This window comes from Acinonyx jubatus, chromosome X, assembly GCF_027475565.1.
Source record: "Acinonyx jubatus isolate Ajub_Pintada_27869175 chromosome X, VMU_Ajub_asm_v1.0, whole genome shotgun sequence".
NCBI lineage: Eukaryota > Metazoa > Chordata > Mammalia > Carnivora > Felidae > Acinonyx > Acinonyx jubatus.
In genome coordinates, this window is record NC_069389.1 from 33,631,435 (window position 1) to 33,659,389 (window position 27,955).

Sequence of the window (27,955 nt, forward strand, 5' to 3'; positions counted from 1 at the left end):
GATAGCGAAAATGAGAACTGTCTTCACAAAAACTTGACCATGGCATCCTCCTGGAAAGATTGCATCCAGGACAGCACAACCAATACTGCTTTTGCAATTTCACACTCGTAACGGGTTTGTTATATGGGAAAGGGTGGTTGAGGCAGTGTTTGCTTTCCAGTCACATTAATAGTAAAATAAACTCGTGGCCTCTCCTCACTTTCAATCAACCATCCCACTGTTGTCACTTGTCTGCCTAAAATGAAAATCTCATCTGTGTCATTGCCTTTCACACGAACCTTCAATGGCTCCCTCTTGCTTTTGGAGTTAGGGTTTCTTCCTATGGCTCAGCAGAGCCCCCCTTTCAATGTCATCTCCTGGTGTGCCATCTTCACGTTTTCTGTAATCAAAGCAACCAGGACCGTTTGGGAATTAAATGCAGAGGTCCCCATGGTGGCTCGGATGGTACATTTGGACTCTTGTTTTGAATCCAGGATCCCACTATGGGTGTATAGCCTCAGGATACCACTTACCTCTTTGTTCTTCCGTTTCCCCCATCTATACAGTGGGAGAAATAACAGTATCATAGGCTATCGTGTAGAGTAAATGAGTTCACGCAGATGAAGTGTTTGGAATAGTACCTGACACACAGCAAACATCGTAAAAGACCAAGTGGCATCATTATTATTTACAGTGATCTGAATGTGTATTCTCTTCGACACCTCTGTGCCTTCGCATAGACCATTTCCATAACCTGTAATGCTTTCCCTCCCTCCTGTGCCTGGACTCACTCTTAACACCTCCCTCAGATAGCATCTCTCTGTGCACATCTCACACTGTCTGGTACTTAGCACAGCAGATTACTGCAGCTTTTCAAAAAGCAAGTGTTTTGTCCCCTACAAGACAGTGACTTCCATCAGGGCAATGGTTATCTCCATTTTTGTATGTCTAAGATCCCAGAAATTCTGGTGTGAAAATGGCCTCAAAAATTCCTGATGGGTCCACAAAATAAACGTGTGTAAAAATGTTCAGAGCAGCATTAGGCACAATAGCCCCAAAGTGGGGACACCCTGAATGTGCATCAACCGATGAACAGATAAACAAATGCAGTCTACCCATACACTGGAATATGATTCACATAAAAAGGAGTGAAATTCTGACACCTGCTGCAACATGGATGAACCTCGAAGACATTATGTTGAGTGAGAGAAGCTAGACACAGAAGACCTCATATTATATGATTCCACTCACATATTACATGAAATGCCAAGAATAGGCAAATCTGGAGAGATGGAAAGTAGATTAGTGGTTGCTTAGGGCTAGGGGAGGGGGTGGAGGGATTGGCGGGTATACCTAAGGGGTATGCAGTTTCTTTTGGGGGTGACGAAACTGTTACAAAAATGACCAATGATTGCACAATGGTATGGAAAACCATTGAATTGTACATTTCAAGTGGGTGGGTTGTATGGCACGTGGATTATATCCCAATAAGCTGTTACCAAAAAAGAAAGAAACAAGGAAAGGAAAGAAAAAGGAAAAAAGAAAAAAAGCATTGATTGGATGAATGGACAAATGAGGGGGAGCGCGTTTGGGTTTGTGTTGAATGTAGACACATCCAAGAGCAAAATCTCAAGTCACCACCTCCCTGAGCAGGGATCAGGGTCAAGTCTCCTGCCCTTCCAGCTTTGTTGTTGCCATGTGCCCCTTCTCAAGCACTTCCTCCTTGCTTGTTCCCCAGACTATTCACCCCCAGTCAGTCTCCCTCTTCTCTCCTACTTAGATTTTCTTCTCCTTTACATATAGCCAGAACCCTTAGTACAGTTTACGAGAGAACTTGAAGGGGCCTGGAACATGAGAGCCCAAAAGGACCCTTGGAAACATCCATTTGGAACACTGTCTTCCAGATACAGAAGTGGAGGCCCAGAGGGGTCTAGGATGTTGCTTCAGCTCACACGTTGAGTTGGTGCCAGAGCTGAAATGAAGATCCAGGTCTCCTGTTCACCTGTTCAGTACCGTTCCCAACACACTGCCTTCCTTCTTCACCTCCTCTGTACCCATCTACCTTGCAGAGTGATCTGGAAGACAAAACAGGTGGGGCCACACCACATATTGAATGGCTCACTGTGTATCAGGTGATTTCTGTTCATTCTCTTCCAAGAGTATTTCAGATGAAGATAACATCCCATCCCACTGAATTCCAAGAGATTTTTAAAATGTCCTTTTCTTCTCTTCAGTTTCATTAGTGTGGAATACACGATGTAGTCGAGAGGACCACAGGATTGGGAGGCTGGAGACTTAGGCCCTGGTTCTCACTCTGTTACTAGCTATGTGGCTTGAGTGAGACATTTGCATACTCTGGGCCTCATGTCCCTCACTATAAAATTAGGGGCTGGATGAGATTACTTCTTTGCTTACTCCTTCTGGCGCCTGTCTATGGCTCTCTAATTTGATAACTATAGGTTGAAATAAAGAGACTATCAGCTAAGACTTAGAGCTCTTCTCAATGTAAAGATGTTCTTCCAGAGATACTTTGTGGTAATTGAATCTGACCTGTCTGAACAGTTTTTCCACAGCACACGAACACAGGAATACTTGAAGAAAGTATTTGTTGTTCACTCTGAGTACCATTCTGCTGTTTCAGGACATGACTGGTATGATAATAAGGTAAAGAGAACCAAGATACACTGAAATGAAGGCCAGAGACATGCTAGGCACTGCCACTTCTCATTTTAACTCCCACATCATCCTTGTAAGGAAAGGCATAGTCACCCACTGTACAGATGGGAAAACTGAGGATGGGAGAGATAGCCTAACTTTCCCAGTGTCACAGTGAATTCTGGGTGCCGTGGGGATGTGGTACCAGGTCTGCCTGACTCCCTGAGTTACATTTCCCTCTGCGCTATTGACTTCCAAGAACAGCAACTTTCTAAATAATGGGTCAGGGATAGACAAGCCCTCTATTTTGGGGTCAAGATCCCTGCCATTGTCATTACTTCTAATGCTTCAGTTTTTCTTACGTGATGCTTAATTGATTAGGTATGTTCCTTGGTTCCATCTAATTTCTAATTCAAGATAACCTCTCTGTGGCATTGATTGACCCAGTTTGGCTAGGCAGGGTTTGCGGTTTGCATGGGAGCTGGAAGAAAGCTACCAGATCTACGCATGAATTAGCGTCTGGAATCCTTCCTGCCACTTGAGGCTCTTGGCAACTGTAGACCTAATATGAGAGCTGCCAGCGGGGGACAGGTCATCTTAATAAGAAGAGACTGTTTCCTGGGGAATTTTCTAAAATTTGAAAGTTTGTTTTTCTGAAAGTGCCCCAAATCACAACATATACAATTTGAGTAGTTCCTGTCACCTTGTAGCTTAAGCTTCTGGTGACTGTGAGGCTCTTAGTGTAATGTGCATTGTTTTGTGCAACAAGTTTGGTTTTAGCAGGAGAAAGAATCCATGGTTTTCACCGCTAATCTTAAAGGGACCCATCAACCCAGAAAGGCTAGAACCCCTGGCTGGTTTCCTGAAGCCTTCTCTGACCCCTATCCCTTAGGGCCATTACTCTTACAGAATTTGTGATTTCCTTCCCCTCTGGGAAGGTAAAGCTGGGCCTCCATCCGCCACAGTACCCTGCAGCCCCCTTCCCCTGCCCCCCACCAGAGGCAGCCTGGTGGAGAAGGATGTTTGAGGTGGGCAGATTGTGCATCCCACTCTAACGTGTCTGTGGATAGTCTGCTTAACTCGGGGCCAGTGGTCGGCAGATAAACACAGGTACGACCTTCCTAGCTGTGAAAACATGGAAATCCTTAGGCTGCAGTTGTAAACAGCTGCTTTCCCGTCCTCCTGGGCTCCTTCGGCTCCTTGAAGGATTCTCTCCTCATCCAGAAACTAAGAAGCTTTGGCAACTGAAGTCTGATTCTACGCGTGGTTCAAAAGAGCATACTGGTGGGCTAGGCCAGCGGATGTCTCTGTAAGACCTAACTTAACATGTAACTCGTCTCATTGACACCTAGATCTAAAGTATGCATTTTATAGCACACACTGTTGGTGGCTGGCCTAGGTCCCCTTCGCACTCACTGTCCTATGACATCTAGTGGTATCGTATGCTTCTACCCAGCGGCTCTCTGCCTGAAGGTTCTCTCCTCAGGCCCTGCTGGTGGGGCAGACTGGAAAGGCTGCGGTGTTAACCCCCTTGGTAGCATCCCTCAGCCAATATTGGATGGGATTTAGCTGTGATACTATGCCTTCCCTTCTCTCGGGTAGAACAATTATCCATATCATCTCCCAGAGGTCCCTAACAGGGCTGAGCCCCGACTTCCCACTGTGATCATTAATGAGCCCTGTATCAACACTTTTCCCTGCCTGTCTCACTCCCAACCAGTGTCCCCACTTCCCAACCAGTGCTTCCTGGGTTCCCCTCCCAAATAAAGTACCTGCACCCAAATCCTTGTCTTATGGTTGGCTTCCGGGTGAACCCAAAGACATACTTAAAAATAAATATTTACACATACGTTAATGTACACATATTTCATAAATGTCGGGAGAAGAAAATTTTTTCATATACAATCTCCTCCCCAACATCAATAAAAAAGGCAAATTGAGAAATGTGAGATTTAATATTCCGCAGTGGGCTGTCAGCAGTTTCAAAGCCCAAAGATGTCTGATAAAACGTGTAATTTATTCAACCTCATTTCCTATGATCCTCCAATATTTGCTTAACTGTATTAATACTGTGGGACTCATCTGCCTTAGTTGGAAACCCTCTTCTTAAATTCTTTTTTAAATTAACTAACAAAAACTTCTAACAAAAACCTCTGCCTCTAAAATGTGTATCGCCCTATATTGTTCTGTGTTCTGGAGGGAACGTATGGAAGGAATAGTCCTATATTTCTCATAGTGTGAGAAATATATCACTTTTCTTATCACTTTTGTCCCCACCCTGCCCACCCTTTGTGAACCCTCCCCAGCCTCTCCTTAGCATCTATCCACTTGCCGGAGAGAGAGAGAAGTTCATGTTTTTCATCCATGACTGAAGCTCTGCATTTACCCCTGGTTGCAGGATACTTTCCAAATTGGGCCACAGCTGCCCCAGACAAGCCCATTCCTCCTAGGAAATCCACCTCTAGCTTTTCATGGTTAATGGGCTGCTATGACCTGCATCGTGCACTTGCTTTTTTTTTTTTTTTAATTTTTTTGATGTTTATTTATTTCTGAGACAGAGAGATACAGAGCATGAGTGGGGGAGGGGCAGAGAGAGAGGGAGACACAGAATCCGAAGCAGGCTCCAGGTTCCGAGCTGTCAGCACAGAGCCTGATGTGGGGCTCGAACTCACAAACCGTGAGATCATGACCTGAGCCGAAGCCAGACGCTCAACCGACAGAGCCATCCAGTGCCCCTGCACTTGCTTTTAAGAAAGAATAAGAAGAAAGGGAGATGCAGATTGGATGAGGTTTGGGACTCTATTCTCCATTCTTTCATCCTGGAAACATTCAGGAGTGGTTAATACAGGGGCCCTGCATTGCCCTGACACAACCCCAATGAAAGTCTTGTTTATAGGACCGGCGATGGCAAGAATTCTTATAGCCCTGTTTTGGGATCCATGCTTATTATGTGTTTTGTGGAGGGAGTGTGGGGAGAGAAATGGGTAGTATGTCGGCAGAGAAGAACCACAATAAAGCTCTATTCCTGCCCATCCCTGTTATATCCCCCATGGCCTATCTCGGACAGCTATTGCCACATGCTGCGTAAAAAGTCACCTTAAAACCCAATGGCTTAAAACAAGAATTTACTTCTTACGTAAGTGTCTGCGCGTTGGCTAGAGGTTAGCTGATAAAGGCTGAGTTCAGCTGGGTTTGGTTCCAGGATGTAGGTCGGATCCAGCTCCGTTCCCCTTGTCTCTCATCCTCCAGTACGTGCAGAATATATGTGGTATGTTTCCTTCAAGGCAGTGAGAAGTACAAGAGGGAAGGCTCACGTCAAGCCTCTGCTCATGTCACTTCTGTTCATCTCGTTGGTCCAAGTCAGCCATACAGTGAAGCCCAAAGTCAAGGGACAAAGAAGTAGTTCACCCACAACAAAGCCATAGCAATGTTGTATATGTAGGTGTATAATAACAGAGTGGGGAAAAATTGGGGCCAATGATTCAGTCTATCAAATGTCCTCATTTGGGTACTCCAGCCCTTGAGACAGGCCATCTAATGGCACCGCTGCAGTGACCTGGCATTATGTGTGCATATTTCTGAATTGGCTACTAGCCTGAGAGGCCAAGGCTGGGCTTTTTTTTTTTTTAACTTTGGATCCCCGGGACCTAGCAAAGTACTTAGCACACAGGACCAAAGCAGTCCAACATGAGCACATAGATGCTCAATAAATGGGCTCTTTGGAATAGACTAGAATTGAATTGAAATGACTTAAGAAAAGCCTTACAAAATGTGCCTTTTATCCACCCATTAGACATTTTCCCCTTAATATAGTATGCAGAATGTACCTATGAGTTTCATTTGAATCTTCTTACATTCACAGTAAGATGCAATTTTAAATCATCTATCAACTAATCTTTCTTTTAAACATGAGATATTTGAATGGCAACATAAAAGAGTAACTGTGAATGTTGACTTTGCCAGTCTAATCTCACTGTTCAGTTTGGACCCCAATTCTCTTTTTGTTCCCCTTTGGTAAGAACTATTATTCCTCACTGTCTACTAGTCAAAATTCTGTAGCTCATCCTTTTTGTTGTTGTTAAATTCTTTTATTTTGTCAAATTTTTTTCTAAACCATTATCTATCCCAGAATGCTTTGGTACCCAGTACCAATGATTACATATAATTCACCCACTCCCATCAACTTTGGTTTGCATCACCTACATGCCATTAAAAGTGTGATGGCTACATTTAACGAGAGCAGACTCTGTGCCAGGCATTGAGGGCCGTCCACACGTGTTATCTCATTGTGTGTCAACAAGGCAGAGGATGGGGTCCACCAGGTACTTCCCCAGTCAGGCTGTCTGATTCCAAGCCCACACACTTAACCACTAGCCTATATTGCCTCTGGATCTTTGATCTCCAGAATATTGGCAACAGCATGGACCACGGGCAAGAGACTTCAGAGACCTCTTCGGAGACCTCTCTTTCTGACTCCCTTTGTAACTATAGGAAAAGCATTAGACTTTTGTGAGTGTAGGTATCTTCTTTTGTAAGTGGAAGCTCACAATCACCTCATCTGTGGGGCACCTGGACGGCTCAGTCGGTTATCCATCTGACTCTTGATCTCAGCTCAGGTCTTCATCTCAGGGTCGGGAGCTCAAGCCCCACTTTGGGCTCTGCGCTGGGGCTGGGCGGGAAGCCTACTTAACAAAGAAACAAAAAAACCCCACCAATTACCTCATTTGCTGTGCAAGGGAGTTATATGTGGAAATGCTTCAGAAATGTAGCATCCTGCTCAAATTCTAAGGGATAAAGATCCCTTATTCTTGTATTCTTTTCAAGTGTTCCTTAAACTCCTGCCCTGACCATCCTTCCATCAGAAGTAATTTTGCTTCTTTGTTTCCTCGCCACATTTGCTGACAAGGTGCATTTGGTCTTCTGTCTTGAGAAATTTCATTTCCCTTGAGCTTTCCTATTTGTTTGTTGAACAAATGACACACCACTAGCTATGTCATATTCCCAGGCTTTCTTGATATTTCTTGATTAATTTCCCTCTTGTCCTCATGGCTTCACTGTCTGCCCAGGCTGTCCCCACAGAAGAGCAGCAGATTGTGTCTGAGTGTGTCCACACTTGCCAAAACCCAAATGGGAATTTGAGGGTTTCAGTTAAAAAAAAAACTTGATATTTTATCTAATTGGCCCCAACTATTTGACAATTTTAAAAAGATAACAGTCTCATTAAAAAAATTCTTTGACCTAATTATTCAGTCTTATAGTTTCTGTTTGGGGATTTCATCCCTCAATTTCTGGGGATATAATGGTGAGACCAAACAACACAGTCCCCACCCCCTATAGTGAACAGTCTCACAGCAGGTGTGTGTGTGTGTGTGTGTGTGTGTGTGTGTATGATTGAACTGGTGCTAAGTAGTTCCACTTAACTTGTGTTGGCCTAATAGGAAAACCACAAAGGCAGACCTTATATGTTAATGAAGCATTTGTGCCAAATGCACATTGCTCGAGCAAAGGTTTCCTAGTAATTGGAAAATAATTTGCAAAGCACTGGGAAAATGCAGCCATTGTTTGACCTGCGGTTGTGTAGGCATAATGTCCCCTCTCATACTTAATGCCAGTTGCAGCTGAATTTCAGGAAAACAATATTATCCATTATTTTAAATCAATGTTGTTAATTGGAATTGCTCTGCTGTTATAGTTCTAGTTCCACTAATTTGTAAATGTTTAAGGGTTTCCAAGATGCAGACAAGCTAAAATAGAAAGAATCTGGGGTCTTGTGTTTGCATGTAATGAGCACTATTTTCATGAAATACTTTTATTCAAGAGCGAACATCCGAGAGAAAAATTGTTCTTCAAGAAGGTCTGTGTGTTACTCAAACTTGAAAAACACGAAAGTTTCATATTCTTCTCTGAACCATCACCAATGATGGATGTCGGTAAAGATACATCCTTCCTCCACCTCTGCCATCTCTACCTTTTACTGTATAGAATTCTATTGTACATAATATAGTGGCCTATTACTATAAATAATATATACATATATTACTGTATATATAATATATGTGCATCCCCACATGTTACGGTACAGAATTACAAACCCCCAAATATGTGTATGGTACTTTGGGGGAATGCCTTTAAGAGACTTTAATGGGAAATTGACTCTGGCTTACAAACTGGATTTAGAATCCCCATATTGTGTAGCTCAAATCCATTTGCATTTGTTTTAATATAAATTCTTGCTAGTGGGAATGCACAATGGTAGAACCATTTTGGAAAACCTTGGAAGTTTCTCATAAAATTAAGCATAGCCTGGGGCACCTGAGTGGCTCAGTGGTTAAGTGTCTGACTCTGGATCTCAGCTCAGGTCTTGATCTCGAAGTAGTGGGATCGAGCCCCATGTTGGGCTCCATGTTGAGCGTGGAACCTGCTTGGGATTCTCTCTCTCCCTCTATCTCTGCCCTCCCCACCCCTCTCAAAATAAATAAACAAACATTAAAAAAAAAATTAAACATAGCCTTACCTTAAGACCTGGCAACACACAGAGACTTGAACACAAAGGCTTGTAGTGGCTTTATTCATAACAGCCCAAACTCAAAACAACCTAAATGTTCATTAGCAGGAGAATATTCTTAAAAATTTTGCTATGTTTATACAGTGGAATACTATCAATAAAAAGGAATGAACTGATGCATAAAAAAACATGGATGAGGGGCGCCTGGGTGGCTCAGTTGGTTAGGCCTCCGACTTCAGCTCAGATCATGATCTCACGGCTCGCGAGTTTGAGCCCTGTGCCAGGCCCTGTGCTGACAGCTCAGAGCCTGGAGCCTGCTTCATATTCTGTGTCTCCCTCTCTCTCTGTCCCTCCCCTGCTTGCACTCTGTCTCTCTCTCTCTCACACAAAAATAAATTAAAAAAAACATAAAAAACCCAACATGGATGAATCTCAAACCATTTTGCTGAGCAAAAGAACAAAGCACATTCTCTATGATTCCATTTATATGAACCTGTAAAAAAGACAAATCTAACTTGTGGTGACAGAAAGCAGATTAGTGGTTTCCTGGGGCTAGAAGGAGAATTAACTGTAGAAGAGCACAAGGAAAATTTGGAAGATGATGAAAATATTCTATTTCTTGATTGTGGTGGCGTTTATATGGATGTATACATTTGCTGAAACTCAGGAACTGTGTGCCTAAAATTTTGTTGTATGTTGCTTCTGTCTCACAGGTTGGTTGTACAACTGGAGAACAGCTTCCAAATTAAAAACAAAAAATATTCAAAGTAATGCCCTCGAGACTGATAGCTTTGAAAGGTATGCTATGCTTACCCCTGCGGTCCATGCGCTGCTGGCATCCCAGTGCCTTCCCTTCTTTCTGAAGCACAGACCTGGTGCTTACCTGTCTTTTCTCAAGGGATAAAACCAGTGGCCAACAACAGTCTAGGACCCTGCCATTTTGCCTCCAGCCTGGTTCCTGATTTCTTAGCACCATCTTGGTAAATGGTTCCCCTGCTTTCCCAACTAATATCAACACAGACCTTCAACTGGCTGCCCTTGGGTCAAAGGTTGAAATGTCCCCCGCCTCAGAGCTGGCCCTCAAAGGGCACTTGTATATGTGGGTATGTGTAAGCCTAGATTTTTCATTAGACTCGTGATTTATCTTAATCCATTTCCTGCAATCGTCATTCCATACCTGCTTTGTTTTGTGGGAGTCCTTGGGCCCAGAGTAACTGACTCCAGTGCTCCTTGTTGCTGGGTTTGTCTATGAGCCCAGCCGTAACGGAGGCCGTTCTGGCATTCACGTCCCTTGGTACGGGAAGGTAAGCTGCTCCAAGCGTCGTGGGCCATCTTTTTCCTTGCTTGCTGTCTTCTTCAGCAGGGAGGGCTGCTGACAGCTGAGCAGGCTGCCTCATTAGAATTCACTGGGTAAAAGCTGATTCTCTGTTTAACTGATGAGGGAATTCTTGCGCTAAGGGGGCGGGGGAGAGGTTCATTCTGTCGGCTGCTTTCTTCCGGCCTTGCTGTGGGGGGAGGGGATGGCTGGTAGACAGTCTAAAATGGCCTGTACAGGAGATACCAGGAAACACCAAACCACTCTTTCCCCAAGAAGCAGTGAAAATCATTTCCAAAGATCAGCTCCTTTCAGCATGTCACACACACCACATCTTCCCTTTGAAAAATGGCAACTACACTTTATTCCCCTCAGAGAATACAAAGTCTATGCCAAGTTGGCGTTCCTTTATTCCGAATGGTTCCTTATGCGCGGGAATTCAGGTCCTTTGCTAAAGGGGATGGCGGAAGGAGAGAATGTCCTGTTAGGTCACACTGAAGCTTTAGCATTCTGCCTGTGATGACGCCATGGAAGACTTCTTTCCACCACTGATTTGTCTGACCTGTTTCAGAGCAAGATCCAGGCTTCTGCTTTAGCTTCAAGCATTCAACTTTGCAGCTTCAAGAGATCTTCAAGGCCATCCTTCCAGGTCACGGGTGGCTGGCTGGCTGAGTCAGTAGAACATGGGACTCTTGAGCTCGAGGTTGTAAGTTCAACCCATGTTGGGTGTAGAGCTTACTTACAAAAAATAATAAATAAAAAATTTAAAAAACCCATCCAATTGGACCCCTTTGTTTTATGAAGGCAGAAGCCAAGAGGTGACATGAACACCCTCCCCTCCCCCTGCTTGCAGAAGTAAAGATTCTCTGAGATCCCTTCTGATCCAAGATCCTAAAGGCCACATTCTTAACAGGGAAGGTTGGCCCTCTCCAAAGTCACACCATGATGGTTCCGGGTTAGACTCTAAAGCAGTTGCTGCTTTGTTCTTAGCTAGGTTTGAGGCGAGTCAGTTAACCATGACGGTATGGCAAAACTGAAGAGGGTGAGGACACATGCAAAATGGCTTAGCCATCCTGAAGGAGACTGAGCTCTTGTCTCTGAATCTCTGAAGGGCTTTGCCCTGTGTTTGCAGCTGTTTAGAACAGGACCTGTTTTCTATAAGATGACAGGAGGCATCAAATGGTGGTTTTCTTCAGAAGAGGAAACCGACTAGCCTATGACACTCCAAGTTGAATGAAGCGTTAAGAGACGGTTGTTGGAAAGGCTGGTCAAATGAAATGAGTACAGGAGATGTCCTCTCTCTTTTCAAAAAGACTTTCTTCTTTAACTTTCTCTTTCATTTTTCCCTTTTATTTTCAAACTGGAAAAAGAAACACGTGTTAGTTGTAAACAGTTCCGAGGATAAAGGAATGCATTTTCTCCCAGTTATGTGTTGCTATGGAATAAACCACTCTACAAGTCAGTGGCTTAGAGAAACAGCACGTACTTTGCTTTTGAATCCACGATTTAGGCAAACCTGACTCTTAACCTCGAGATGCCTGGGACCTCAGCTGTGAATGGCTGGAAGGCCTAGGGGCTGGCTGGGCATTTCTCTCTCCTTCTTCATGGCGTCTCAAGGCCTCTCTATCGGGTCACTTCACGTGTGGTTTCTAGCGTGGTAGCCGCAAGGCAGGCAGACTCCTTCCACGGCAACTGGCTTCCCTACAGCAAGCATCTGAAGAGATCTAGCAGAAGCTGTAAGGCTTCTCGTGACTTAGCCTTGGAAGTCCCAGAACGTAAGTCACAAAGGTGAGCCCGAAAGCAACAGGTGGGACACGGATGTCGCCTCTTGATGGGAGGGATAGCGAAGAAATTTTGACCGCCTTCAGTCTACCACATGATCATACGTACAGATGCTTAATTACGCACCCTAGAGGTAACTTCTGTTGACACACAGGCGTGCATTTGAGCATGTGTATTCTCTGAAAGCATGGTACTATTATTCTCACATGTAGGAGTCTACGCATTGGGGTCTGGGCTAGCTTTTGTTTTTGTTTTGTGGGGATGTGGTGAGCTGCGGGGGGGGGGAGGCACGTGTCACACATTCTGTACTTCTGCTGCGGGCTTTTGCTTCTCTCAAACCCCTGCTTCTCTCAAAGCCCTGCTTCAACAATATTGTCCTCTCTGGAGTTTTATCTATGGCTGAGCACCAAAAAAAAAAAAAAAAAAAATCCGCGATGAATGTTCTGAGTGTTCTTCATGGTACACTGAGTATCTCGGAGAGTTATAATCACACTTATCATTATGGTGCTTTGTCTTCCTGGCTGCCCCGTGAGGTCAGTACAGTGGAACTGCATGGTCTCTGATGTTATCAACCGACAATACGTCGAGCCTCACTTTGCTGATGAGTTCAGAGAAGTTAAGTAACTCACTGAGGTCTCATAACTACTACCTGGCAAAGCCCAGCTTCAAACTCTAGTCAGCCTGATCCCCAAACCAATGCTCCAAACCCCTTCCATTCATCCTAACTGTATAAAAGGAAACGCTAAAGGTCAGAGAGTCATCTGGTGTGATTCACTTCCCAGAGTGGGTGCAGCAGGCACAGAAACGTGACCATCTGATTCCTGTATTCTAGAGTGTTAACCTCTCATGAGATGTGTTTTGCGTTGCCTATAGCAACAGTCTATTGCTGCTTCCACTTGTGGGAACTACTTCCGCAGGCTTAGTATCTTGACTTATCTAAGTGCTGTGGGCACATTGCTGAGTGGAAAGAGGGCTGGAAAAAACCCAGTGGATTGTCTAGCAAGCTAAAAGATAAACTGAGAACAACTGGATCCTAAATTTGGAGTGGAACATATATAGAAGAGGAAATTGTTAAATTAAGCCGAGACACCAACACGATTTCAAGCCATCATGACAGGGTGGTGGTTTTCTTTTGTTTGTTTGGGGGTTTGGGGGTACCGATTGCTACATCCCTCCCATGAAAGCTATGAGAGAGCAATGGATGCAGCGTTGGGCTGATTCTGGAACAGGTCCCCTTTATCTTTTGTCACCTGCTTCTTCGTGGTGCTTTGACTCGATTCTACATTCACGTGCCGCTAGGTCCACTCGGACAATAGCCAGACCGATCATATCTCTCCCGACCAGTCGAGCCATTAAGGTCACGGTGCGTTCCGTCCCTTTGTTGGCAACTGTGCCATGTTCAGGCCAGAGACCCTCTGCTTTGTGCCGCGTGGACTTCCCCAGCTGTGTTTCATTGCCCTTGCTCCTTCTGTCTGTCTGCACTCTTGCTTCAGTCCAGGCAGGACTGGAATAAAGATCTCAGTATGGCCACAGTCTATAAAGTCATGAACTCAGCCAGGCCGTACTGTGAAACGCTTTCCACAGACATGTCTGCTGCCTTTGGATGTCTATACACGGCCTTGGCCTGTGAATGTCTGCCATTGCCAAGATGGAATGAGTTTGGGTAGATACCTGGGGCTTTAGGAGAGAAAAGAAAAACTTGAGTCCAGAATGCTGCCTGGAAGCCTCTCCTCCATTATTCATCAATCCTTTTACCTATAGCTTGTTCATTTGTTACTGCATTCATTCAAGAAGCATTTCTTGAGACCCTCTTCTGTGCCAGGGACTAGCCGAATGGTCGATACTGGGCTAGCCGATAGTCGGACTAGCCAATACTGGGCATGCAAGTTCAAATGCAAGAGTGTGGTCCCTCCACATTCTGTGAGCTCTGCGTGTAGCAGCAAGGCTTCTGTAGTCCTGATTTTACATGTTCTGTATTCCTCACTCTCTTTCTCTCCTAGTCTCCTCCTGCTGCCCATGTTTACAGGAGTTACCTCCGTCCGGTTCTGCCATTAAATTATGACGTTCATCCAAAATTTCCATGACTGTTCTCACAAGATTTTCTTATTATTTCAAATCAAGTTGCTCCTTATTTCTATTATCCTTCGCTTTAATTATGATGCCCATTTATTCTTTGTATCTTTTTCATCATTTTCAGGATCTCTATTTTCTATTCATCTCCAGATTTTTTTCTTATTTCCAGTAGTCAAGCTCTCTTCTTCCCCTTTGTTGTGTCTGCCAACTATCCCTTAAGGTAGTTCATTTCCTTGTGTAGCTAGTCATTTATTTTTATAGTGAGTCTATCTTTAGCTTTTGTTTCCTTCTGTGGAGGTCCTTGCAGTCTTCAGAGTGATTCCACACTTCCTTTTGCCAAGCCTGTAGGGTCTTCCAGGCCCTGGACCAATTAAAAAAATTTTTTTTAATGTTTATTTATTTTTGAGAGAGAGAGAGAGAGAGAGCGCACACTCAAGTGGGGGAGGGGCAGAGAGACAAAGACATAGAATCTGAAGCAGGCCCCAGACTCTGAGCTGTCGCCACAGAGCCTAATGCGGAGCTCCAACCCACAAACCGTGAGATCATGACCTGAGCCGAAGTTAGATGCTTAATCAACTGAGCTACCCAAGTGCCCCCCTTTATTGCTTTAATGAACCAGTGTGATTGTGTAGTCTTGATGGTAAAGATTTCTGAGGCTTCAAGCTCCATACAGGTCCCTCAGTTTGAGCTCCCACTTTGCAGGGGACTGCAGCCACAGCTTCTGCGTGTGGGAGGGTGTTAGAGCCTCCATCCCAGTCCCCATGGGCCTATGTCTGGGCTGAAGCTTCTGGGGGGTTCCATAGCACCAGCATAAATTTGCTGCTCTGGCTTTTCTTTCCCTCTTCTAATCAGGAATTTGGGGGTTTCTCAATTTTTCAAGCCAAGCTTTGTGTTGTTTTCTTAAAAAAAACCCAGGGTATGGGGTGCCTGGGTGGCTCAGTCGCTTGAGCATCCAACTTTGGCTCGGGTCATGATCTCATGGTCCATGAGTTTGAGACCTGCATCGGGCTCTGTGCGGACAGCTCAGAGCCTAGAGCCTGCTTCCAATTCTGTGTCTTCCTCTCTCTCTGCACTCACGGTCTGTCTCTTTGTCTCTCTGTCTCTCTGTCTCAAAAATAAACATTAAAAAGATTAAAAAAAACACCAGGGGAGGGATAGTGTTGTATTTTGTCTAGACTTTTTATGCGTTGTACTGGGACAGTTTTTCTTTTATTTAGTTCATGATATTTTAAAACGTATTTTGAGTACCTGTAATATTCCAGGCACTGTGCCAAGTGATGTGTCATCACTTGGAGCCTATGTCCTTTTCCCAACATGTTTCATCAGAAACACCAAATTAGAAGATGGGGTGGCCGGTGCTGCCACCGACAGGTACAATGACACCAGTGAATAGAACCGGTAGCTGACAGTAGCAAAGAGCTCAGAAAAGAAGCTATGAGAAACAAACACAGGAAACATGACGTTCTGGAACCCAGTACAGTAAACAAACCAAGTGACACGCTTATATCACACGATAGCATCATACATCGTAACACAATAGCTGATGGGCACAATGATGTCCCTGCTGAGGAATCTTCCCTTAGTAGAAACTCTAGCTGCTCTTGATATCATGTGTTGAAGGCATTTCGGTATTGTGTGTGAGCCACGTAAGGACTGTGAGAGCACACACAACTCGGGTGTGGGGATGGGGATTGTGTGCAGCAGTGGTGGAGAAATGTGATTGCGTCACTAGGGAGAACACGGGTGGTATAGGATCTGTTGAGGATCGTTCAATGCATTTGAGCCATGTTAATCATATCTGTTCTACAAACGAACCGAGAACTAGATGTTTCCCATTACCTGGAAAGTGGAATTGAGCGAGAAACTCGACATGGAGCCTGAAGGTTTTAAAACGAGAAGAGATGGAATTAGGAGTGAATAGGGATAGTGATGTATAAAGGAGGCCAAGGCAGCCTCATGGATTCCAGGGAACGTGGCAAAACTGCCATTAAAGTCTCAGGCTGCCAGCGAAGCCTGGGCTGGGAGCTTAAAATAATAGGCAAGAAGCCCAGCTTCACCTGAGGCCAGAAGCAGCCTTGGCAATTTGCAAATGAACTCTCTTCAGGCAACTGGAACAAGATGGAAGGGGTCAGTAGGGAAGGGAAGAATTCCAGGGGCCAGAGAATCACTGACCTCAGGGGAGCAAAGATGATACCTGTCAAGGCATTGGCAGCCAGTGAGGACAGTGCCTTCCTTGGCTGGGGCAAGGACCAGAGGAGGACACTCTAGTCCCAGGTTGCTGCAGAAGACACGGGTGATGCTCTTCCGAGACTCAGAACGGTCTGGGGAGAGTGCCGAGATTCTCACCCAAACAGAAGTGAAGAGACAGCAGCCCTGAGACCTAAGGTGGTGATCAAACTGGGTTGGCCCTAGATGAACTTTAACGTGGGTGAGGATTGTTTCCAGAAACTTCCTTTCTGTGCCAGCTTCTGTCTCATAGGGCCCTCTCTTCCTAGGCTTTGTTCTCTCAGTTTCTCTCTGGCCATGCTGAACTCCTCCCCATCCCCGACACTTCGCTGAAACTTTCCTCTCTAACATTGCTGATGGATGCCAAGTCCAGTGGAAACTTCTGGATGCACATGTTATTTGACACTGTACTGAGATTGGCAGTGGAACTGTAGTAGGTTGAGGAGAGAATGGAAGGCAAAGGTATGGAAAAGATAAAGGTGTTTTCTGTATTTTCTTCTGAGAGAGCACAAGAGATTTCTTCCACCAGCATTTGGAGAACCGGGACCTCATGGACACTGGGGTCTTGAGTTTAGCTTGACTTTAGATGGGGCTGCTTGTGTCCTGAAAATCTGTCCTGGTGGGATAAATGAGAAATATAGGCATGGGTAACTCTTCCTTCTGGTGAGGACAGGACTCAGAGACCACAAAGATAAGTTTACTCCACCTTCCCAGACCCCAGCTGACATAAACTAGTACTGATATTTCTATTTATGTGAATTACTTCTCATTTTTGTCTCTTAGCTTATGAGGCAATGAAATTGATATACACCGTTGAATGTAAGTCAGACTAAGTTGTAAGTTATTTTGGATTTCAAGTCTAAACTCTGACAATTAACAGGGTAAGCCACAAGGTTAACCAGAGGACAGTTGAAAGTTGTGTATATATATGAGTTGACAGGCCTGTTGGACTTAGACCTTGTAACTCCTGTATTTCCATCAATCCAGAATGATTCAGAATAGTCAGAAAAACTGAAAACAAGCAAAATAACCATCAACAGGTGAATGGATAAACAAAACATGATAATTTGTACAGTGGAATTCTGCTAAGCAATCAAAAGGAATGAGCAACTGATATTCACAACAGCATAGATGGATTCTAAAAACGTGTTGACTGATAGAAACCTTGCACAAGAGTGAATACAGTATGATTCCATCTATAAGACTTTCAAATATACAAAACTAATCTATGGTGGTTAAAAAATCAGAACAATGGTTGCCCCTGATTGTTAGGGGCGGGGATTTACTGGGAAGGGATATGAGAGAACTTTCTGGATGATGGCCATGTTCTTTATCTTGATAGAAGTTTGGGTCGTACTGTTTTATGCCTTTGTTGGAATTCATCAAATAGTAATTTAAGATGTATATGTGCGTTTCATTATGTATAAATTTAATCTCCGGGGGAAAAAACACCAAATATTGAACAACCATTGATGGCATGCATATGGATGTATTTGGGAGGAAGTGAACTGATATCTACAACGCACTTTGAAATGGATTCAAAAATAAGATGGGCAGACGGATGGGTGAAGGGATAGAGAAGAAATAAAGCAATTGTAGCAAAATGTTAATTGTAGGATCTAGGTGGTGGGTGTATGGATGCTCACTGTGAAATTCCTTCTACTTTTCTCGTTTTGAAAACAATTCCATGTTAAAGAGAAACGAGTCAACCAACTGAAAATGAGCCTTGCTCGGGGAGCAGTTTGTGTCTGGAATTCTGAGCCTACCTCTGGCCCAGTTGCCATCATTGCCAGGCTCAGGACTGTATCTTCTGCCTCTCCTTCCCTTTTGTCATCCTTAACAGTGTAGGTAATTCTTTCCAACTGCCCCAGGCAACCTCCTTAAGCCAGTTTTTATCATCTAGCCTGCCTGGGGGGTCATCTGTCTGCCTGTCCTTCCTCCCGTGGAGTTGTAGGTAACTTACAAACATATAATTGTCCAACTGAAAATGTTGGGGCATGCAGTATTTCCCCGGAAGCTGCCTATGATCATTCTTGATTGCGCAAATAGAGATGTGGAGACTTGGAGCCTGATAAATTGGCCAACATTACCCCCACCCCCCTCCTTCCTTGCCCTCTGCTCTGAACTCTATTGAATTTGTAATGACGCGATCTTTCACCTCCCCAAATTGTATTGTAAAACCAGAAAACATACATTCTCTAGAATTGACATTCTCGTCCCATGACCTCATTTGGCCAGAGGTTCAGCTCTGATTTGCCTGGAGGTTCACATCCCCCTGCGTGGGCTGAGCTGACACCGCATGACCCATGACCTTCCCACCATTGCAATCTCTTACACATGGACATTACACAGAATGCCAAGTGTAGGTCAAAAGAGGCTGCCAGGAAAACATTTAAAAAAAAAAAGCTTCCTTCTTCTCCAGGCTTGTCAGCTTGAAAACAGAATGCTGCATTTGATATTTTTCCATTGCTGTCTTAAACCTTTTGTGCAGGGAGATGAGGCATAAATAAATAAACACGTACGTAAATCTTTATTTTGAGGCAGGGAATTGTAAGTTAACCCCTGCCTTAGTGCGTAAAGTTGTTTGCATCGAGCAGTGTAGTTGAGATGGAAGGCACTAATTTATCTGATCTAGTCTGCACCAAAGTCACTAGAAGAGGAAGCTGATGGCCCACATCTCAGTCTCTAAGGTAGTCAGGAAACATTTGTGCCAGCAGTTAAGATGTGGCCTGGTGTAACTCTCGTCCTGAGGGTCAGAGTTGGCCTTGCAAGCAAAGGCAGGTTTCAGCAAAGACAGCCAGATGCATTTGCAGTAAGATCTGAGAACAGACACAGGCTGGGCTGATTTGTATCCGCTCACTCCACGCGTATTTATTGAGCACCTACTATGTGTGAGGCGGGTTCTTGGGCACAGGTCCTTGTGCGTTGCCTGCTCCGTGGCTCTGCTATTCCTGTACGCTTTGGCACTTCTGCCAGGCTTCAGCACGTTGGGTTGTGTTTTTGTTCTGTTCATCCCTGCAGGGTTTTTTTTCACCTCTGTTTTCTCACTGGTTGAGTTAGCAGGCCCCTCACGGTTGGTTAATTGCAGATGTTCTGTGACTGCGACCAGAGCATAGCGATGGCCTGAGTGACAGGCCACGGAAGGTGGCAGGAACAGCAGCTGTGGGCTCAGGCTCCCGCCAGTTGGCAGCTGCTAACTCTCCCTTGAAAAGCCAGACAGGACCTGATGGTGCCAATCCAAGAGATGCCAGGCTCTAGAAAGACATGAACTTTCTTTACTGTAACCTTGGACTTTGAATAATTACCTGCAGTTGGGCTAGTCAGCTGATATCCCCACACACATAAATTGTTGGCTTGCTCAGGTCGTGGGTGGTGTCCTTTATGCCAGGTAGCCTGGGTCAGAAGCCTCAAGCTGACTCGTTGAGAGCACTTTATTGGCAGAGGCCATGAGACTGTGGCCCCGTGATCAACCCTGAGGCCTGCTAATGGCCAGACTCCTGAGACGAGACCCCTTTTCTCCTCCTTATTGTTTCCCCATCTCCTTTCTCTGCTTATCTACTCCAGGCTTCCCCGCCAAAGCCAGTCAACGGTGAGGCAAAGGGCAACCATGGCCTGACTGCAAATTATAACCAGAGGAAGCCAACTTCATGTGCTTAAGAAGCATTTAATAAAAGCCGGTGTCCTTTCTTTTACCTGGGTTTGTTGCATCTAAGGATGCGTGAGCATCCGTGTGCATGTGTGTGTGTTCTAGTGTGTGCGTATGTGTTCGCGTGAGGAAGGACTTCGAAGCTGTAAGTGTGAAAAAGAAGGGTAGTTCAGCATAAAATAATAGTAACCACGTAACATCAGAAGCACTGAGGGTGGAATGATCCTATTTGTGTCAGTTGGCTTTTGGTGTGTAACACATCAGCCCCAGATTTAGTGGCTTACATCAACAATCATTTTTCTGCTTAGGATTTTGTGGCTTCTGCTTTGAGTTGGCTCAACTGGGACTGGATGGTCTAGAGTGGTCGCATTCAAATGCCTGGAGCCTCCGTGGGGATGGCTGAGACAGGATTGCTCAAGCCTCTCTGCCCACGTGGTCTCTCATTTTCCAGTGAGCTATCCTGGACTTCTTCACATGGTAATGGAAGACTTCCCAGCAGTGAGAAAGAGCAAGCCTCACTATGCAAGTAGTTTTCAAGCCTTTGCTTACATCATCTTTGCCAATATCCCATTGGCCAAAGCAGTTGAAGTGACCAAGTTTAGACTTCAGCAGGTGGATAAAAAGACTCAATTTCTTGACGGGAGGAGCTGCAAGCAATTTGTGGCCATTTCTCGATAGCCTGTCATAGCGTGGACGATGACATGGGGAACAAGCACAGGTTTTAGACATGAAGGACACTGTCAAATCACAGCTCATCTCAACAGCTAAGCGACCTTAGGCAATCAGCTACTTTTTATGAATTGCATCGACGTAAGGGGAAAATAACCACCCCTGCCTCACTGGATGAAATGAGAGCCATCATTCATTCATTTTTTACGACAAGCATGTGCTGAGCCTGTGCAGTAAATGTCCTGGTCTCACCCTCATCATGATGCCAATACGACAGGTATGATTTGTAAGCATACTTTGCAAACTACAAGTTGTGGTATACGTTGTCAGTAGTAAGTGTCACATCCTGGTGACTTGTCTTCCTCTTCCTTCCTTCTTCCTTCATGGCATTTCCTCTGCCACCACTCCTGGTCTGCTATGGGACCATAAAGGCCCACCATGCATGCACAGGCAGTAGCCCGATATTACGAGGTGGTGGACAGGCTGTGGACTGGCTCCATGCTGCTTCTGTGAGCTGGTTCCTCCAACATCGTTGTGTGGGGGAGCTGACCGATTTGTCGATCCTGACTGGGGAAAGCACCATAGATCGCTGAAATTTGAGAAGACACCAGAGATCCTGTAGTCTGGTTTGTTCATCTTACAGGTGAGGAAACTGAGGCCTCAAGAGGGGGCATGACTTACACAAGGTCACACCGCTAGTCGGTGCTGATACTGAGGTTCTTAATGATACTGATTTCAGTGGTTTTCTGTTTGTGTCTGTGCCTCCTTCTTACACTTCTGGCCTCTTTTCTCTTCCAAGTCATCGTACACACACACACACACACACACACTTTTAATAGAAAAGGATAATGAATGAAACCTCTCTTTGTCTTCCAAGTGAGTGAGAAAAATAGTTTTCATTTACCTCTCCACATCTGAACAACATGAAAGAAGTAAAACAAACATGAGTTGACCAAAATTTATACATGCCTTCGGCTTAGAACTTGTGAATTACTTAAAAAAAATTTTTTTAACATTTATGTTTTTGAGACAGAGAGACAGAGAATGAACAGGGGAGGGTCAGAGAGAGAGGGAGACACAGAATCTGACATTGAGCTCTGAGCTGTCAGCACAGAGCCCAACGCGGGGCTTGAACTCATGGACCATGAGATCATAACTTGAGCTGAAGTCGGATGCTTAACTGACTGAGCCACCCAGGCACCCTAGAACTTGTGAATTACTTTCATCTACTCCACTACAAGAGGAAGACGGCGAGGGAGTTGGGGCAACTATCTGAATGATTACTTTAAAGCTGTGGAAACTGAGGCAGGCCCAGAGAGGTTGAGGGAGTTGTGTGAGGTCCCAGAGTAGCTCCAGCAGTCCAGAGTAGGTTCAGGACTGTGTTCTCTCCACATTGGGGGTCCAGTTCAGGAAAGCTGGCCACTCACTGCACATCAGTCAGTCACTTCTGTAGATTGTGAGAGTGTTGTCCTGGTGGCCAACATGAACAAAAATTTGCTTAAGAATCTTACCGATTAGGTGAAGTAATTCTGGAATGGGTGTGCGTGAACTGCTGTTAACACCTTCCCTGGTAAATGTAAACGACTCTAGATGCAATGGTATGTATAATTATAAACAGAAGAAGAAAAGTGTTTAGGGTCACTGATAGCTCCCGTTTTTGTTTTTAGTAGCCACACACCCTGGATGCATGTTCCTTTTTATCTAAATTTATCACTGACAATTTTGGGGGAAAAAAAACCACCCGGTATCTTTCAGCATTTTTGGCAATACTATGCAAAATAACTTAATGTACCAATTTCATCAGCTGCCCTCTGGAAAGAACAAGATGAAACAATACAGTGGTAAACACTCAAACTGGCTCTGAATCATCTGGAAGATAAACTGTTCTTAAGTTCTTCTTTCAAAGTGAAAATATTTGTTCCTCAATATATGGTTGTTGTGCAACATTTTTGTTTTTGTTTTTGTTTTTTTGACCTGGGGAAAGATGGGGTCTCTAATGTCAACTGTTTTTATAACAGCTTTTAAACTAATTAATTGTTCATTGTGTCTTGAGATTACATCACACATAGCAAATTCCAGGGCATCTAGAACAATTTGAGTTGAGATTATAAACCTGAGCTAGCATTGTTTCTAATCACCCCTCGTAACAGTTAAGTTTGACTGTACTGAGTATTACCTATGTGTTCCCAGTACTGAGTACTTCACATGGACTATTTTATTTAGTCCTCGTGACAGTCGCATGGGCTGTTCCCATTTTACACACATCCCCATCATACATAGGAAGAACTGAGTCTAAGACAGGCTGATGAGGTAGAATGAGGCCAACTGATTTTGGAGTCTCATTTTTAACCACTGTTGCTTTAGAGCTATTGGAAAGAGAAGTAGAAACCAATCAAATATTTTTATAAGCTCTTCCCTTTGGAAAATGATGATTTTTTTTTTTTTTACAATAGCAAATGCTGGCCATCCTAACCTAACATTTTGCCTTCGGGAATGACAGATATCTCTTCTAGAACATAGAAAGAATTTAGCTCAGCAGGTGCCTAACTTCAGCGCAAGGACAGGCAACCATCTCTTAAAACAAAGGCCACTAATGATGTGGGCTGAATAAGAAAGACCTTGTTGTGCCCACTAACCCAGCATTTCCCAGACTCTAATGTGTGAATGTCTTTGGCGGGGGAGGGTCTTGTTAAAATGAGAGCTCTGATTCAATGGTCCTGGGTGGGGCCAAGTATTCTGCATTTCTTTTTTTTTTAAATGTTTATTTTTCAGAGAGAGAGAGAGAGAGTATGAGTGGGAGGGGGGCAGAGAGAGAGGGAGACACAGAAACTGAAGCAGGCTCCAGGCTCTGAGCTGTCAGCACAGAGCCCGACACGGGGCTCGAACTCACAAATTGAAATCATGACCTGAACCAAAGTTGGACACTTAACCGACTGAGCCACCCAGGCACCCCAGATTCTGCATTTCTCGTAAGCTCCCAGGTGGGGCCAATGCTGCTGGTTAGTGGGCCACACTGGGCCTTAGTAAACCTCCACATGCTTCAGTTAAACTATCTGTGCCTCAGTTTCCTCCTCTGTAAAGCAGAGTTCGTAACAATATCTGTTTCAAAGGACTATAGTGTATTAATGCAGGTGAAGTACTTAAAACACGTTTGGCAAATGGTAAGCACTTCGTAAATGCTAGTTATCACTATTATTATTCCTTTATGCCCTCCCACTTGTCCTTTTGAATTTCATACCAGCTCATACCCACAGACCGTATATTACCAGTAACTCAGATTTCAAAGTGTATTAGCCTGACCCTTCCCCTGTGGTATTGGAAGATCAGCGAAGCAGGGAAGCAAGGCAGCCGTCCAACTTCTCACCCCACAGCAGCCCCTCCCCATGTGTTCATGAAATCGTAGAACCTTAGCGTCAGAGGGAGTCGAGGGGGTCAGTTACTCCCACCTAATAGGAGGGTTTTTATGCCATGCCTGTACCTGAGCCAGAGATCTGGGCAGAGGGAGAGGGGAAGAGGATGGAGTCCTCCACAGGGAGAAACACAGAATGGTTCAAAGCAAGCCCCTCCCTGCTCTCTGCCCATTTCTGCCTACTGTGCTGGGACATCTGTGGGAGATCACTGCGCTCTGGGAACTCTTTTTTATGGCTCACAAAACTGCCTTCCCCCTGGACAGCTCTCAGAGTTATGGGGCAGAGGTCTCCAAAGTGGGGCATAACAATGCCAGGGGGTGCCAAGACAGTCCATTAGGGTGGAAGCAGAAAATAATGACATTTATCTCAGTAGATATTTCTTTACCTAAATAAATGAAGAAATCAAACTGAGTACCTAATACATATGTTGGCTTAAGTGCATGGATATAATTTCTGTATAAACTTACATCTATTAGCTCATGGGCCCGGCAGTTTAGAGGGCATGTCTAGAGATGACAAGGTTTGCCCTTTCATGGATGAGAATAAAAAATATCTCTGGGGGCGTCTGGGAGGCTCAGTCAGTTAAGCGTGTGACTCCTGATTCCAGCTCAGGTCGTGATCGCACAGTTCGTGAGACCGAGCCCTGCGTTGGGCTCTGTGCTGACAGCACAGAGCCTGCTTGGGATTCTCTCTCTCCCCCTCTCTCTGCACACTCCCCCCTCTCTCGAAATAAATAAATAAACATTTTGAAGAAGTCTCTCCGTGGCAATGATAATTCTGGTGCTCACCTGCCTTTCACTGTCTTCCTAGGTACCCAGCTCCTCTGCATTGATGAGGGTCATGTAACTGGTTCTGGCCAGTACAAGGTGGGGGGAGTGGTCCACTTGGTTCCCAGGCTTGGCCCCTCAAGTAACTTGGGAGGTCCCCTGGCTCCCAGTCTTCTCCAGTCAGCCGGTAGGGTGCAGACAGTCTCCCAGGGCTCCAGTGGAGGACAGAGCCAACCATGGAAGGTGCCTGGGTCTGACCTAGGTGGGAGGAGTGTTCCTGAGAAAGCAGCTCAGCTAGGAACATAGGTGACGGATTCTCTGGGGGGCAGGAAACAAGTATTCGTTGTTTTAAGGCACTGAGATGTTGGGGGAGGGTGTGTTGCTGCCTTATATCTTAGCTCACCCTGGCTCATTCAGTTCTCTCCATCACTCACTCCCCTCCCCCAGCTCCACTGTGTGGACATCTCTTGGGCCCCAGCCAAAGGCCTTCGGGATCCTGAACACTTAACATTTAAGCGCTCAGGGTGTTCAGCACCAGGAAGTTGTGGTAGCACAGAGTCAAAATTATGAAATCAAATTCTCAAGCCAGACTACGTGGGTTCAAATCCCAGCTCTGGCCCTTATGATCAGCGTGATGTTCTGAGAAGGCGTTTTGCCCCTTTCTCACTTTATTTTCTCAGCTCAAATAAGATAATATTAGTGATTTTTATAGGGTTCTTGGAAGCATCAAATGAGAAAAATCCTTGCAAAGCAAGTTAGCACTGTGCCTAGCACACAGTAAATGCTTGATAAATGTTAACTTTTGGCACTTCTGTTATTGCACCTGCAAGGTTACCTTCCTTCTGCAACCAGAAAGTCTTTCTCAAATTAAAAAGACAAATATGGATGCCCTCTTTCTGCCTGTGTCACTTTTGCCCACCTGACTCCCCCAACCCTCAGGCTCCAGGCGTGTGGCGAGGTGGACCTGGTCTGTCAGGAATGTGCCCCCACCCTAACCATCCTGAGCCCCAATCCTACAAGCCAGAGATCAATGGGAAATTTCTGAAGGGCTTTTGTTACCCCAATATCTGTCTCCTGGCTGGATCAACAATATCATTATCAAGGCATAAACTTCCAACAGAGAAGGGCGCCTGGTGGCTCAGTCGGTTAAGCATCCAACTCTTGATTTTGGCTCAGGTCATGATCTCATGGTTCGTGGGCTCGAGCCCCCGTTGGGCTCTGTGCTGACACTGCAGAGCCTGCTTGGAATTCTCTGTCTCCCTCTCTCTCTGCCTCTCCCCCACTCATGCATGAGAGCTCATGGGCTCTCTCTCCCCCACCCTCTCTCTCAAAATAAATAAATAAATTTAAAATAATCTCAACAGAGGCCTGATGCGAGGTTACCCTGCCTTTCTGGGACATATAGAGCTGCAGGGAACTTAGTGAGGCAGCCTCTGCCATTACTGGGTAGACTCATAGAGGAATTTTCTGTGTAATTAAATGGAAAACTGACTCCATCTTAATCCAGAATAAGCTTACCATTAGTCCAAGGCTTCTCAGACTGTAGCACACATCACAATTCCCTGGAGGACGGTTTAACGTAGCACTGGGTCCCCTCCCAGAATTTCTGGTTCGGTGGGTCTGGGGTGGGGCCTGAGAGATAGCACGTCTGAAAAGTTCCCAGGTATTGCAGATGCTGCCGGTCCCTGGACCAGACTTCGAGTAGCTTTATATTAGTCCATTTGTCAGCCTTTCAGATAATCGAGAGACAGTGATTGGGTCCCCCCGCCTTCTTTCCTCAGTTAACTCTTCTCCAGGTTAAACATGTTAGGACCTCCATGTTTCCTTATCCTGGATCAGATTTTGTCCCCAGTCCTGGGTATCCAAACGTCGAAAATACTGGGACCCTGTCCTCCGGGAGCTTACAGTTATGTGGAAAATAAAAAATGAATCCACTATAGTGTGACTGCAGTAAATATTTACTCTGTGCCTGTTGCATGTTGTGATTGTCCCCAAAGTCTGGTGATTCAACAGTGAGCAGGATGGCAGAGTCCTTTCTTGCCTCACAGAATCCCCTGGCCAGGGAGAGAGACTAAGCAATGGACAGGAAATTACAGCCCAGGGTTGTAAGAGTGTGGAGAGGAAGGGCCATGTGGCCAGAGTGTAGGCGAAGGCTTCCTGGGGGAGAGGGTCGCTGGAAGGATAGAAGGACCCTGAAATAGGAATGAAGCTGGTATGGGACGGGGTGGGTGATTCAGGAGGAGGGGGAGAGACATACTGGAGCCTGGTGCAATGCGAGATTGGTGACAAGTGCTGTGTGGCAAAAAGGGGCTGTGCATGGGGCCCTGTGGGGTGAGGGTGGGCTGGAGCAAGGATGATGAGAAGTGGGGCGGGGTAAAGAGAGACTGCTACCTTCCGGGTGAGAGAAGTCGAAAGAGAGAGAAGCGATATTTCCAGAGGCAGTGCTGAAGATTTGTCTGTGATGGTTGGGCAGATGGCTACTTCACCAGGGTTGGAAACCATCATTTTTTAACAGGAAGTGATGCAGAAGATGGGGAGAATCTGCTAGGGGGAAGGAGAACACACACATCCGGGGCCAACAGGCCTGGCTTTGAGTCCCATCTCTGACACCGACTTACTGCATGACTTTGGCCGTGTTGCTCAATTTCTCTGTGTCTCAGGGTCCTCATCGACCAGAAGAAATCACAATTCCCAGGGTTGTCGGGAGACTTAACTGTTCAGATGGGTAGCTCCTGGCACATAGTTGGCACTCAGGAAACCCATGTTTCTGTGCTCTGTATGTCCTCCCTCGGGATCAAAAGAGTGGCTCCTGGAGGCCAGGAGGGCCAGCTTGAAGGATTGAAATCCTAAAGCTGAAGGAGCATGGATGGCAGGGACTGTTTCCTGCTTTCAGCTTCCGCCAAGCCGAGTGTGGAGATGTTCCATTGT

The 27,955-nt window shown here is 45.2% G+C and overlaps 1 long non-coding RNA gene across 3 annotated transcripts in view; it reads left to right on the plus strand.

The window, feature by feature from the left end:
• The window catches only part of LOC113597566 (uncharacterized), a 267,813-nt gene that overhangs the window by 128,169 nt on the left and 111,689 nt on the right, over positions 1-27,955 (plus strand). For 2 of the 3 annotated variants that reach the window (XR_008290078.1, XR_008290081.1), the window contains one exon: positions 9,853-9,937. This is a non-coding gene — a long non-coding RNA (uncharacterized LOC113597566). The other variant, XR_008290082.1, reaches the window with a different exon arrangement.